The sequence below is a fragment of the Heptranchias perlo genome, chromosome 20 (assembly GCF_035084215.1).
Source record: "Heptranchias perlo isolate sHepPer1 chromosome 20, sHepPer1.hap1, whole genome shotgun sequence".
Lineage (NCBI taxonomy): Eukaryota > Metazoa > Chordata > Chondrichthyes > Hexanchiformes > Hexanchidae > Heptranchias > Heptranchias perlo.
Genome location: NC_090344.1, coordinates 3,300,299 through 3,313,638, shown reverse-complemented (window position 1 = coordinate 3,313,638; position 13,340 = coordinate 3,300,299). Strand labels below are relative to the sequence as shown.

Genomic DNA, 13,340 nt, shown 5'->3' with positions numbered 1-13,340 from the left:
CGTTGGAACAGAGATGGTTGCGGGGAGATTTGAGAGAGGTATTCAAAATCATGATGGGTCTAGACAGAATAGATAGAGAGAAACTGTTCCCAATGGTAGAAGGGTCGAGAACCAGAGGACATAGATTTCAGGTGATTGGCAAAAGAACCAAAGGAGACATAAGGAAAAACTTTTTTAAACAGCGAATGGTTGGGATCTGGAATGCACTGCCCGAGGGGGTGGTGAAGGCAGATTCAAAGGCAACTGTATAAGTGCTTGAAAGGAAAAAAAATGCAGGGCTACAGGGAAAGGGCGGGAGAGTGGGACTCGCTGGATTACGATTGCATGGAGCCGAATGGCCTCCTTCCGTGCTGTAAACTTTCTACGATTTCTATGATATGTGAGTGTCGCTGGCAAGGCCAGCATTTATTGGCCATCCCTAATTGTACTTGAGAAGGTGGTGGTGAGCCACCTCCTTGAACCGCTGACGTCCGTGTGGTGAAGGTTCTCCCACAGTGCTGTTAGGTCGGGAGTTCCAGGATTTTGACCCAGCGATGATGAAGGTACGGCGATATATTTCCAAGACAGGATGGTGTGTGACTTGGAGGGGAACATTCAGGTGGTGTTTTTCCTATGTGCCATATGCCCTTGACTTTCTAGGTGATAGAGTTCGCGGGTTTGGGTGGTGCTGTCGATGAAGCCTCGGCGAATTGCTGCAGTGCATCCTGTAGATGGTACACACTGCAGCCACGGTGCGCTGGTGGTGAATGGGGTGAATGTTTAGGGTGGTGGATGGGGTGCCAATCAAGCGGGCTGCTTTGTCCTGGATGGTGTCGAGCTTCTTGATTGAAGCTGGAGATGCACTCATCCAGGCAAGTGAAGGGTATTCCGTCACACTCCTGACTTGTACATTGTAGATAGTAGAAAGACTTTGGGGAGTCAGGTGATGAGTCACTCGCCGCACAATACCCAGCCTCTGACCTGCTCTTGTAGCCTCCGTATTTATGCAGCTGGTCCAGTTCGTTTCTGGTCAATGGTGGCCTCTCCCAGGCTGTTGATGGTGGGGAATTAGGCAATGGTAATGCCGTTGAATGTCAAGGGGAGTTGTTAGACTCTCTTGTTAGAGTTGGTCATTGCCTGGCACTTGAATGTTACTTGTCACTCATCAGCCCAAGGCTGAATGTTGTCCAGGTTTTGCTGCACACGGGCACGGACTGCTTCATTAGTAGAGGGATTGCGAATGGAAATGTACACTGTGCAATCATCAGCGAACATCCCCATTTCTGACCTTATGATGGAGGGAAGGCTATTTATAAAGCAGCTGAAGATGGTTGGGCGTCGGACACCGCCCTGAGGAACTCCTGCAGTGGTGTCCTGGGGCGGAGACGATTTGCCTCCAACAACGACTACATTCTTCCTTGGTGCCAGGTACGATTACAGCCACTGGAGAGTTTTCCCCCTGATTCCCGTTGACTTCAAATTTCCTAGGGCTCCTTGAAGACACATCGGTCAAAGGATGCCTTGATGTCAAGGGCGGTTACCCTCACCTCACCTCCGGAATTTAGCTCTTTGTCCAGGTTTGGACCCAGGCTGTTATGATGTCTGGAGCCGAGTGGTCCTGGCGAAACCCAAACGGAGCATCGATGAGCAGGTTATTGGTGAGTAAGTGCCGTTTGATAGCACTGTCGACGAAAACTTCCATCACTTTGCTGATGATAGAGTGCAGACTGATAGGGTGGTAATTTGCCGGATTGGCTTTGTCCAGCCTTTTGTGAGCAGGACATCCCTGCACAATGTTCCACTTTGTTGGCTTTCCACCTTGGTTACCAAGTGACAGTATAAACTTTAATGAGTTTGTTGTGTTTTCCCTGTGTTGAATTGTCACCCGTTCTCATTTTACAGACGGAATTTTAGGACTTGGTTAAAAATGTTCCGTGCTTGTGATGCAAGGTATCTGGTGCAGCCTTTGTTAAATTCCCCACCTCAGTAAGACAGAAGGGCAACGTCTGCTCCACTCTATCATACAACCCCAACTGGTGCCGCCTCAGTTAAAGTACATTAACTAGTGCCCCCCACTCTTGTACAACCTCAAGTGAGTATATACAAAGAGTGTGCGTTTGTTTGACTGTGATGTTTATGCAGCGGCCGCCGCCATTCTTTCCGTTGCTATGGAAAGTTTGTTAGAGACGAAAATCGAATCCCACCCTGACAGTCCTGAAGAATCAATGTCCGGACTCAGTGCACTCGGCCATCCTCTATGTCAGTGTTGTCCAAGAGAAATTGCTGACTAGCCGCAGGTGTGGCCATGGTGGCATTGTTTAAGTCACATGAACGAAAACATCTTGCACACACACAATATACAGTGAGGTGTACTTCACATGTGTATATTTCCTTACAAACATCTCCCACCATTCAGTAACCTAGGAAGTAAAGCACTCACAACGATCAAAAACATTCGCACACTCTGCTTTTCACCATTTTATCAACAACTCACAAAAAGTTTGAAGTCCACATGCGAATATGAGTATTGAGATCACAGGTCTAAAGACTGTGTCCATGACTCATTTTGATTTAATAATCGCAATTGCAATTAGCCATATCTGGATTCCCATTTAGCCAGATGAGGCTCGTGGCAAAGATATTGGAACAACTGGTCAAAGACACAATGGATTGATTCCACGGGCCGTGTTCTGCTGACCCCAAGCACGACACATTCTCAGAACAAATAAAAACAAACCTGCCGTGGACGGATGTCGGGTTTGTTTTCTGGAAGCAGCAAATCAACTGGGCAGAAAAATCATCTCCATCCTCAGGCACAAGAAAAAAATTCGTACAAGCAAAGGACTGAATGTGAAGATTGAGGATTCAAAACCACACCACCAGGCGAAACTGCGATCTGAATACAGCGCCCTCAACCGCTGGCTCATCCTGACTCCAGAATCTCGAGTTTACTGACCCCGATTTTCTCAGTGAGGCAGTTTCACTCTCTCTGGTTCTCGCTTAATCCTGCTGGAAGGCCAATTTCAATGGGTTGAGAACGCATCTGGCCAGGGTAAATTAGAATCAAAGATTGACATGGAAAACTGTAACTGAACAATGGGCGGCCTTTAAAGAAGTGATGGTTCAGGTACAGTCGAGGTACATTCCCACCAGGGGGAAAAGTAGGGCAAATAAAGCCAGAGCTCCCTGGATGACGAAAGAGACAGAGATTAAGGTGAAACAGAAAAAAGAGGCGTAGGACAGATGTCAGGTTGATAATACAAGTGAGAACCGGGCTGAATATCGAGAGTTCAGAGGGGAAGTGAAAATGGAAAAAAAGGGGCATGGAGAGAGTATGAGTATGGACTGGTGGCTAACATAAAAGGGAATCCAAAAGTCTTCTTTTGGCACATGAACAGTAAACGGGTAGGAAGAGGAGGGGTGGGACCGATTAGGGACCAAAAAGGAGAGCTACGCATGGAGGCAAAGGGCATGGCTGTGGTAATAAATGAGTACGTTGCATTTGTCTTTACCAAGGAAGAATATGCTGCAAAGTTACAGTAAAAGAAGTAGTTGAAATACGAGATGGGATATACATTAATAAAGAGGAGCTATTAGGAATTCCAGCTGTGTTTAAAGTAGATCAGTCACCTGGTCCGGATGGTATGAATCCTAGTTTTCTGAGGGAATTAGGGGTGAAAATTGTGGAGGTCCTGGCCATAATCTTCCAATCATCCTTAGATACGGGGGTGGTGCCAGAGGACTGGAGAATTGCAAATATTATACCCTTGTTCAAAAAGGCGTGTATGGATCATCCCAGGAACTATAGGCCAGTCAGTTTAACCTCGGTGAAGGGGGAACTTTTAGAAACGATAATCCGAGACAAAGTTAATCGTCACTTGGACAAGTGTGGATTAATTAAGGAAAGCAGCACGGATTTGTTGAAGGCAAATCGTTTTTAACTAACTTGATTGAGTTTTTTGTTGAGGTAAGAGAGATTCGATGAGAGCAATGTGGTTGACATGGTATATATGGACGACCAAAAGGCGTTTGATGAAGTGTTGCTTAATAGGCTTGTCATCAAAGTTGAAGCCCAAGGAATAAAAGAGGCAGTGGCAGTACGAAATTGGCTAAGTGACAGGAAACAGAGAGCAGTGGTGAACGGTTGTTTATCAGACTGGAGGGAGGTGTACAGTCGTGTTCCCCACGGGTCGGTACTAGGACCACTGCTTTTCTAGATATATATTAATGAATTGGACTTTGGTGTACAGGGCACAATTTCAAAATTTGCAGATGACACAAAGCTTGGAAGTGTAATGAACAGTGAAGAGGATAGTGATAGTACAAAGACAGGCTGGTGGAATGGGCGAACATATGGCACATCAAATCTAACGCGGAGAAAAGCGAAGCGATATATTTTAGTTGGAAAAACGAGGAGAGGCGAATTAAACTAAAGCGTTTAATTCTAAAGGAGCTGCAGGAACCGAGAAATCTGGGGGTTTATGTGAACAAATCTTTAAAGGTGGCAGGGCAGATAGAGAAAACGGTTTTAAAAAGCATATGGGATCCTGTGCTTTACAAATTGAGGCAAAGAGAACAAAAACAAGGAAGTTACGATGAGCTTTTGTAAAACACTGGTTCGGCCACAACTGCAGTATTGTGTCCAGTTCTGGGCACCGCACTTTGCGACGGGTGTGAAGGCCTTAGAGAGGCTGCAGAAAAGATTTATTAGAATTGTTCCAGGGATGAAGGACTTCAGTAACGTGGATAGACTGGAGAAGCTGGGGTTGTTGTCCATGGAGCAGAGAATGTTGAGAGGAGATTTCATCGATGTATTTAAAATCATGAAGGGTCCAGACAGAGTAGAGAGAGAGAAACTGCTCCCATAGGCGGAAGGGTCAAGAACCAGAGGACAAAGATTTATGGTGATCGCAAAAGAATGAAAGTCGACATGAGGAAAAACGCTTTTACACAGCGAGAGGTTAAGATCTGGAATTCACTGCCTGAGTGAGTGCTGGAGGCAGATTCAATTGTGGCTTTCAAAAGAGAATTGGATAAGTACTTGAAGGGAAAAAATGCAGGGCTACGGGTAAACTGCGGGGGAGTGTGACGAGCTGGATTGCTCTAGCAAAGTTCCGGCATGAACTCGATTGGCCGAATGGCCTCCTTCCGTGCTGTAACCATTCTAGGATTCAAAGAAGCAGAAACTAAATAACTCAAACTGCCGAAACCCGAGATCTTTAGTCAAACGCCCTCCCAACTGAGCTATTTCCACCCCACTGTTAATTGATCTTTGTGTCCTTATGTTGGAAGAACATATAAACCCAGGGGGAATTGCCCCTCCCGGTCATTCCGCACTTCATATATAAACATCGCACTCATAAAAACACACCCATAGTTCATACATAAACATCGCACTCATATATACAAACTCATAGTTCATCTATACACATCGCACTCATTTATACACACCCACAGTTCATACATAAAAATCGCACTCATTTATACACACTCATAGTTCATTTATAAACATCGCACTCATATATACACACTCATAATTCATATATACACATCGCACTAATATATACACACCCACAGTTCATATATAAACATCGCACTCATATATACACACTCATAGTTCATTTATAAACATCGCACTTATATATACTCACCCACAGTTCATATATAAACATCACACTCATATCTACACTCCCACAGTTTATAAAAAAACAGCGTACTCCTCCTCCACACCCAATTTAAATGTATCCAAAGTCCTGTTTATGGTTCTCACCAATGTCTGAACACTGAAAGTTTAACTGTTTTCCAGATACTGTCCGTCCTACTTTGTATTTTCAGCATCGGATTTCCTGCAGACCGGCAAAGGGAGCGGAATAGCGGTCCTGTCGGTGAATGCTGCTTTCAACGAACGTCTCGGCGTCCAGGAGCTGGCGGGGATTGGAAAGCTCTTGTGTCACACGAAGTGTCTGAACGGCCCGGATACACCTGAAGGTCATCAGCGCGGTGCCTCCACGTCGTGCTGCAATGTTCGTGTGTCTGACATCAAACTAAAAGGCGGCTTGTTGGTAAACGTTGTGGTCACAGTTTCTTTTTGTAATTGAACCTAAATCTTTCAAGATGGAATGTTTTCTTTCCTGCTTCACCATAAACAATATCTTATTACGAAATTTGATTCTTCGTTCCCCAGTGTCAGAGATAAAATTGCATGAACCCGAGCCAGGTAGGAGTCGAACCTACAATCTTCTGATTCGTAGTCAGACGCGTTATCCATTGCGCCACTGGCCCAAGTCATGGGAGTTGATGTATTTTATTTCACTTTTCATTCAGAATCAACCGACAGGTTGACAGATAAAAACAGCGAAATGTGCAAGCGCAATCGAAATGAACCAAACGGCCTCAAAATCCAACACACAGTGGCGAGTATCTGACAGGTGTCAGTGAGAGGAGATGGTGAATTTGCAGCTTGATTTGGTTCCGTGGCTTCGCTGCTCAAAGTGCGTGTTTCGTCGGGTCCTTTATTGTCTTAAGCCTCCGATGTGATATTTACCCAATTTGTGAGTTCAACAACAAAATGATCTTTAACAAAATAATATTTGTATTAGTTTCGGAGTCAACAAGGAAAGGATTCCAGAACTGCAGTGCGGAAGTGCTCCTTCATTGAACAGATGGAGCTCTCATACAATGTGTCCGAAACACGTTTCGAGGATACTGTTCCAGAGGGCTGATTTTACAAACTACTTTAGTTACAACCAGCAACCCATCTCCATTAAATTTGCGAAGCGAAACTCGTTTCAGAGCAGTTTCGCTGTTCAGCTTTTGTAAAATTAGCAGAAACTCATTTTGAACACATCATAGTATTAATGAGAATATCAGGCACATGACAATTGGGATGGAACCGTCTCTTACAATAAGTACAAAGTATAATCGATTACAAAGTGAAAAAGCCAATCCAGTCTCTCAGTCTCTCTGTCACTTTCTCGGTGAGTGAACGTAAACCAACAGAAGAAGCTAAAACAAAGAACTGAGCAGTTTTGTTTGTTTCCTTTTCCTTCGGGCGAGTACAGTTGAAGAGAATGATTTCTGTTTCCTGCTGGACAAATAACTGGAAAGAGCAGTGTATCAGGTTCCCATGGTACCCAGTGAAATATCCACGTTTATATATCACATTTTCACTGATACCTTCCTTCCTCACTAATTATAGGAAACTTTTGGGAAGGTTCAATCACACTTCAGAAGTCCAGAAGCGCAAAGAAAGCTGGACATCTCATAGTGACGTCACCTACAGGCGAGGGAGGTTTGCAGGTTTTACCTGGAGCTGTAATTGTATAAACTCCTTCCAATGTACAAACTCCCCTCACCAACAGCAATTCAATTCTAACTGATCTGAGACTTTGGTCATTTATGGTGATTAAAGTTTGTGGAGTTAAAGCAGCAGTAAAATCCGTTCTGCGTTATGTACATAGCCGTTCAGTCAATATAAAACATTGTCATCCGACCTACCATGAGCAATGCCACAGTGGGTATGTTAGGTTACGGACAGTTCTGCCTCCAGCAGTTGTTCTCTCGGTCACACATCCGGCATCACCTCTCGGTCTCACACTTCAGAGTCACGCCTGCATATAAACACATTTCTGTTTCAGATTTTTACCTGAAGGTCGACAAATCACAAGTCAAGAGGTAGGGAACAAACAAATCAAATATTTAAGAACGTTAACGGATAGAAAATTCACCATAAATGACTGAAAAAAATGAAGCAAACGGATCAAGATCAACAATTATCAAAAGGTAACAATTAAAGAAAGGAGAAGGGGAACCGATCAAATCGCTCCAAATAGTTTTTGAAAAATCCTTTTGGTTTTCATCTTAGTTTCTCTGTTATGTTGGGGACGGACATCTAGAAATATTTTTCGCACCATCATAAAGACAATTAGAATACAAGTTTCACAAAGTCAGCCTTAATCTTACTTATACGATCGCATGTTTTGTGTTTGTAAAACCTGCAATTGTTTTACCATTCTTTAAGTTCAGAGAGATGCTCTGAATATATGTTTTACATTGAAACGTAAGTGGATTAATAAAATAATTTGAGGAAATTTGTTTAAGAACATGAAGAGCTGCTTTTCCATGTTGGATATCGCGGTATATTTATTTACACAACTGTCATTTGTGAAATGATGGAATGTATTTATTTCTATATCTGTACGGGTAAGCAAATCCCCACTGGATCATTTCCAGGAACCAGGCAAGTAAAAAAGTTAGTTTGTCAAACCCAAAACACCCGTTTGGATTTGCTGATTGAAAATTTCAATGGAAATCGAGATCATCATAAAGCATTGGAACAAATATACCCGCTGAGGTTTCGGGGTTGTAACTGATTGATTTATATCACTGAGTAACCTATTTTAAACAGGGTGAAGCTACAAATCTAGCAAAGTCTGGGTTAGAGAAGGAACTGATGAAAGTATCCAATTTAATTACACTGATTCCACAAACACTGCACACCACATCCCTTAAACATTGTTAACTCTTTCTACATAAAACTGGAGAGGGTGTAAATAGAAAGTAACAGAAAAAAAGCTCATTAATGTATCAAACTTAATTTTGATATTGTTGCACAAACACTGAACATCCCATCCCTGAAACACGGTCCCGATCTAAAATCAGTCGGCAGGACCCTGAGCCACAGTGAAAATGCTGTGATTTCAACCTGGTTCAAAACACGCAGCCTTCTGATTTGGAGTCAGACGCGACTGTTCTTGCACCAGGCCCACAACAAGCGGCTGGAGCCGGATCCATTGGAGGGTGATCCGTGCAGACTGCCGCTGCGCTCTGGGAATGTGAGAAGCGGAAGCAGGAGCAGCCTGACCGCCTCAACCACAGCACAACACCCCCGCTCTCCGGCATGTTACATAACTGACTCTGTGGCGCAATGGATAGCGTGTTGGACTTCTACTGAATGATTGGAGGAGGTATTCAAAGGTTGTGGGTTCGAGTCCCACCAGAGTTGAATTTTAGTTTTGGGAGCTGGGAAGTGATATTTTGCAGCAAAACCGCAACAGGATCATTGATGTCCGTCAAGGACGGGAAACTGCTCCCTGCACTTTACCTTACACAAGTGTCTCCAGTCAAACCAGAATTTATGATTCTAAATCCACTCTGAGCTGGATTGGCGAAACACTCTCAAGATGGAGACTCAACATCATCTCAGACCGAAAGTCAATCTGCTGGACTTCCGGCTCTGTCAGACTGCATGTTCCTTCAGACAGGTTTCCAACTGGACACATGCATCCTGCTGCCGTGCGAGCATTGGTGCTTGAGGGGTAGAATTCTTGCTTGTAGTAAATCTATTCCTGTAAAACTAGCTCCAGAAGTGTCGGATGGAAAGTATCCTGGCTGAGCGGTCTAAGGCGCTGATTTAAAGCTCTAGTTAAATCGCACGATTTGTCGATGGATCAAAATCATAGTTTGTGTCTCCAAAACCGCAGCCTCCCTCCTGTAAACAAGTAATGCTGAACATGTCATCTGCTATTGCAACAGCGTAGTCCGGAGGAACCACGTGGCAATACAAATGAATGGATGCATTTTGGAACACACCAATTGTACCTTTAACTCCGGTCGAAATGTTCACAAGCAAAATGATTGTTTGATCTCGGTGAGACTCGAATTAACAACCTCGTGTATTTCCCGATCCTGTACTGTCATGTCAGGACCGCGCACTGACCGATTGCGCGGCTAGAGCCCGGTCACTCTGATCACCTGTCCCACTCTGCTGGAAAGCATCTGAAGGTGAGGGGCCCTTACCTGTGGAAACGTGTCCAGTCACTGTGTTGAAACTAATATCTGCACTTCCACTTTAAGTTTCTTTCACATCCTCTGCTCCATCGCACGACAATCGGGTTTTCTGCGAACAGGTCAAAATGAACATTGCCAGAAATTCTATCAGTGGTAGCATTTGAACCCAGCGCCCACGCAGCGATTGGATTTATTATCTTCAAGCAGTGACTTCTGTTCGGACAACGCCTTGCCAGTCTTTCACGTTTTGTTTAATGCCCAAATAAATAAATTGGAGCTGATTGACCGCATTTACGCCGTGCTGGGGTTGTTCTCCTGAGAGCAGAGAAGGTTCAGAGGAGATTTGATAGAAGTGTTCAAAGTCATGAAGGGTTCAGATAAAGTTAATAAAGAGAAGCTGTTCCCGTTGGCGGAAGTGTCAAGAACCAGAGGACACAGATTTGAGGTGATTGCAAAAGAACCAAAGGCGACATGAGGAAAATCTTATTTACGCAGCGAATGGTTATGATCTGGAATGCGCTGCCTGAAAAGGTGATGGAAGCAGATCCAATCGTGGCTTTCATAAAGGAATTTGATAAATACTTGAAGGGGAAAACGCAGGGCCACGGGGAAAGGGACGGGGAATGGGACCAATGGGATTGTTCTTACAAAAGGCAGGTAAGGAATTGATGGGTCGAATGGCCTCCTTCTGCGGTGTGTTCATTCTATGATCAATGTTATTTTACATACAGTGAATGGACCATCCCTGAAAGACTGGCCCGCGTTAAAACAGAGCGACACTGAAACGTGGTGAAAATGCAACAACCCCAACGTAATTCGAACACGCATCTTTGGGATTTGGAATCAGACGCGCTACCGTTGCGCCACGAGGTTCACAACGAAAGCTTGGAGCCGGATCCATAAGAGGGAAATCAGTACCGGCCGCCGCAGGGACTCACAGAGGCGGAAGCAGTCGCAGCAACAGCGCAGGAGCCCCGCTCTCTCATCCAGCCGCTGCCCAGTCCCGGCCTGAGCCCTGTCTGGGAGCCGCCTGCCGGTCTCTTTTACTGAACGGGACCGATCCAGTTTCAGCTCACACACAGGCTCAGGAATCCAACTCCTGAAAGATTCACTTATTTAAACCTTGTTTAGATTCAGTGAATTGGGATTTAATTCAATCCTCATCTGCCCTCCCCTCTGTCAGTTCAGGTCTTTATTTAAACCGATACTTGGAGCTCTGTTTTACAGGGTGCCGGCTGTTTAAGAAAATCTCAGTCCCACTATTCCCATTATTAACACTTTTTGCTGCTCACCTCTGCTTAACACAAAGTGCCCAGGAATTAGGGAATTTCTCCTGGGGACTGGGGATCGGACTCGGATTCGGCTCAACACTCAAATCCACAAAGTTATTTTCACTGCTGCTGCACAGGATTAAAGGAAGGGACCGATCCAGAAGATGTTTAAAATTATTACTGACAAATCAGGATAAATGGCAAAGGACACGGTCTGCTTCTCTGCCTGTCTGTCTGTTTGTCCATCTGGCAGTCTACCTCTATATCCGTCTGAATGCGTCTCTGCCTTATTCTCAGGCTTTTTGATTGCTGGCTGCAGGCCTCCCTCCCCGACTGAATGACCAAGTACCGGACCGTGTGTCAGAATGAATGACTTTGACTTACCGTCTTCCTTTTTATGAACCTGAATGGCCACATTTCTGAGTTCATATCTTCGCTCTGTGTCACAATCCTGTCTCTGTCTCTCAGGATGACAATACACACACAACATTAACACACCGACTTTGACTGAACGCAACTTTAATCTGCTGCAGTGTGTACCATCTACAAGATGCACTGCACCAACTCGCCAAGGCTTCTTCGACAGCACCTCCCAAGCCTGCGACCTCCAACACCAAAAGGACAAGGGCTGCAGGCGCATGGGAACAACACCACATGCACGTTCCGCTCCAAGTCACACAACATCCCGACTTGGAATGGTGTCATTCGTCATTCCTTCATCGTCGCTGGGTCAAAATCCTGGAACTCCCAATCTAACAGCACTGTGGGAGAACATTCATCACACCGACTGCAGCGGTTCAAGGAGGCGGCTCACCACCACATTCTCAAGGGCAATTAGGGATGGGCAATTAATGCGCGCCTTGCCAGCGACGCCTAAATCCCATGAATTAACATCTTAGTTCCTTCTGGAGTTGAATGATTTTGAAATTTTGAAGATTTTGTCCTGTGTAACTTGTGAAGTTTTGATCATTGAGATGCTTGTGAAGGAAAGCGGAAGAGGATTGGCGGCGTTTAGTGTGGGACAGAAGTGATGTTGTCTAACGGAGAAGCGACACAGTGCTATGAACTGAGCAAAGGTTTCGCTAGTTTAGCGGTCGTCACGTTCGCCTCACATGCGAAAAGTCCCCGATTAGATCCCAGGCGGAAAAGTTATTTGGGAAGTTCCTCCTGATGACCCTCCAGGGCTGAGCTTCATCTGTGAAAATGCGCCGCCAATTGTTTGTTCCTGTTAAATTTAACAACGGCTCTATCACAGTCCTGGTGTCATAAACACTGAACATTTTTAACCAGACTCTTAAAATACTGTCCGGGAAATGAAAACGGATGAAAGTTCATCTCATGCAAAGCACAAAGTTTCGCTGTCACTCGTTAACCATGTTAATATTTCCATCGGTCTGCAGCAGTAAGTTATCGGTTCATTAATGACCATTACAATTATTCATCTTTCACAGAGAATCATCGGTTTCGTATATTAAATTGGTAATGTTCATAATTGTTTTGTTAAAATTATTTCCTTGACAGAGAATCGAACCCGCAGCACAAAAGTGAAACCATTACATCGTGAACACCAGCTGCCAGCCAGCAGATCAGTAAAAAAATCAGTCGACGCAAAGATTTCTGGAGTTGGACCCCTGAATTTCTCCGCTCCTGGACAGTTCCAAACTTCTCTCCATTGATAAAATACTCTGATCTATCTTCGTTTCTCAGTGGATTATATCACACTTCCCCACATTGAACTCCATCTGTCACAGTTTGGCCCTCTCATTCAATCATCAATGGCCCTTTGCTACTTTCTGCTCAATCTACACTATTTACCGTGTCACCTATCTTGCTGGTTTAATGGTGAAAACTGCCCTCCGCTTCACTGTAAGTACAAAGAGCCAACTTTGTAGATGCCGTGTCGTGTTATAAAACGGCAGGTTGGACCTGCTCGTTTCATCTCATCTCATTTTCTGGTAACGGGAATATTACTGAAATGGAGCCTGGTCAAATAACAGCTCAAGAAACCAATCGTCTCTACCACTGGGGACTGAGCCTACAACCATACAGGCATTTATGGGGCAAGTTGAGTCTGATGCTCAGAAATAATACCGCGCAGATCTTCACTCGTGCAAGCTGCACTCCTTTTATTTTAGAAAAGTAAACCGATGGTAGACAGCTGCTGTATTGGTCACTGCAACCTCAAGCTTCAGCGCGGTGAACTGATGGTTTAGTATGAAGCACATGGTGTCTCTGTGGTGTAATCGGTCAGCGCGTTCGACTTTTAATTGAAAGGTTGGTGGTTTAAGCCCGCCCAGGATA

General features: G+C 44.6%; 2 non-coding genes across 2 annotated transcripts; one reads left to right on the top strand and one right to left on the bottom strand.

Moving 5' to 3' along the window:
• Positions 1 to 6,188: 6,188 nt before the first annotated feature.
• Positions 6,189 to 6,261, bottom strand: trnar-acg (transfer RNA arginine (anticodon ACG)). The gene has a single exon. It is a non-coding gene; the product is annotated as a tRNA-Arg (tRNA).
• Positions 6,262 to 8,891: 2,630 nt separating this feature from the next.
• Positions 8,892 to 8,983, top strand: trnar-ucu (transfer RNA arginine (anticodon UCU)). The gene is given in 2 exon segments: positions 8,892 to 8,928; positions 8,948 to 8,983. It is a non-coding gene; the product is annotated as a tRNA-Arg (tRNA).
• The last annotated feature ends 4,357 nt before the right edge of the window (positions 8,984 to 13,340 follow it).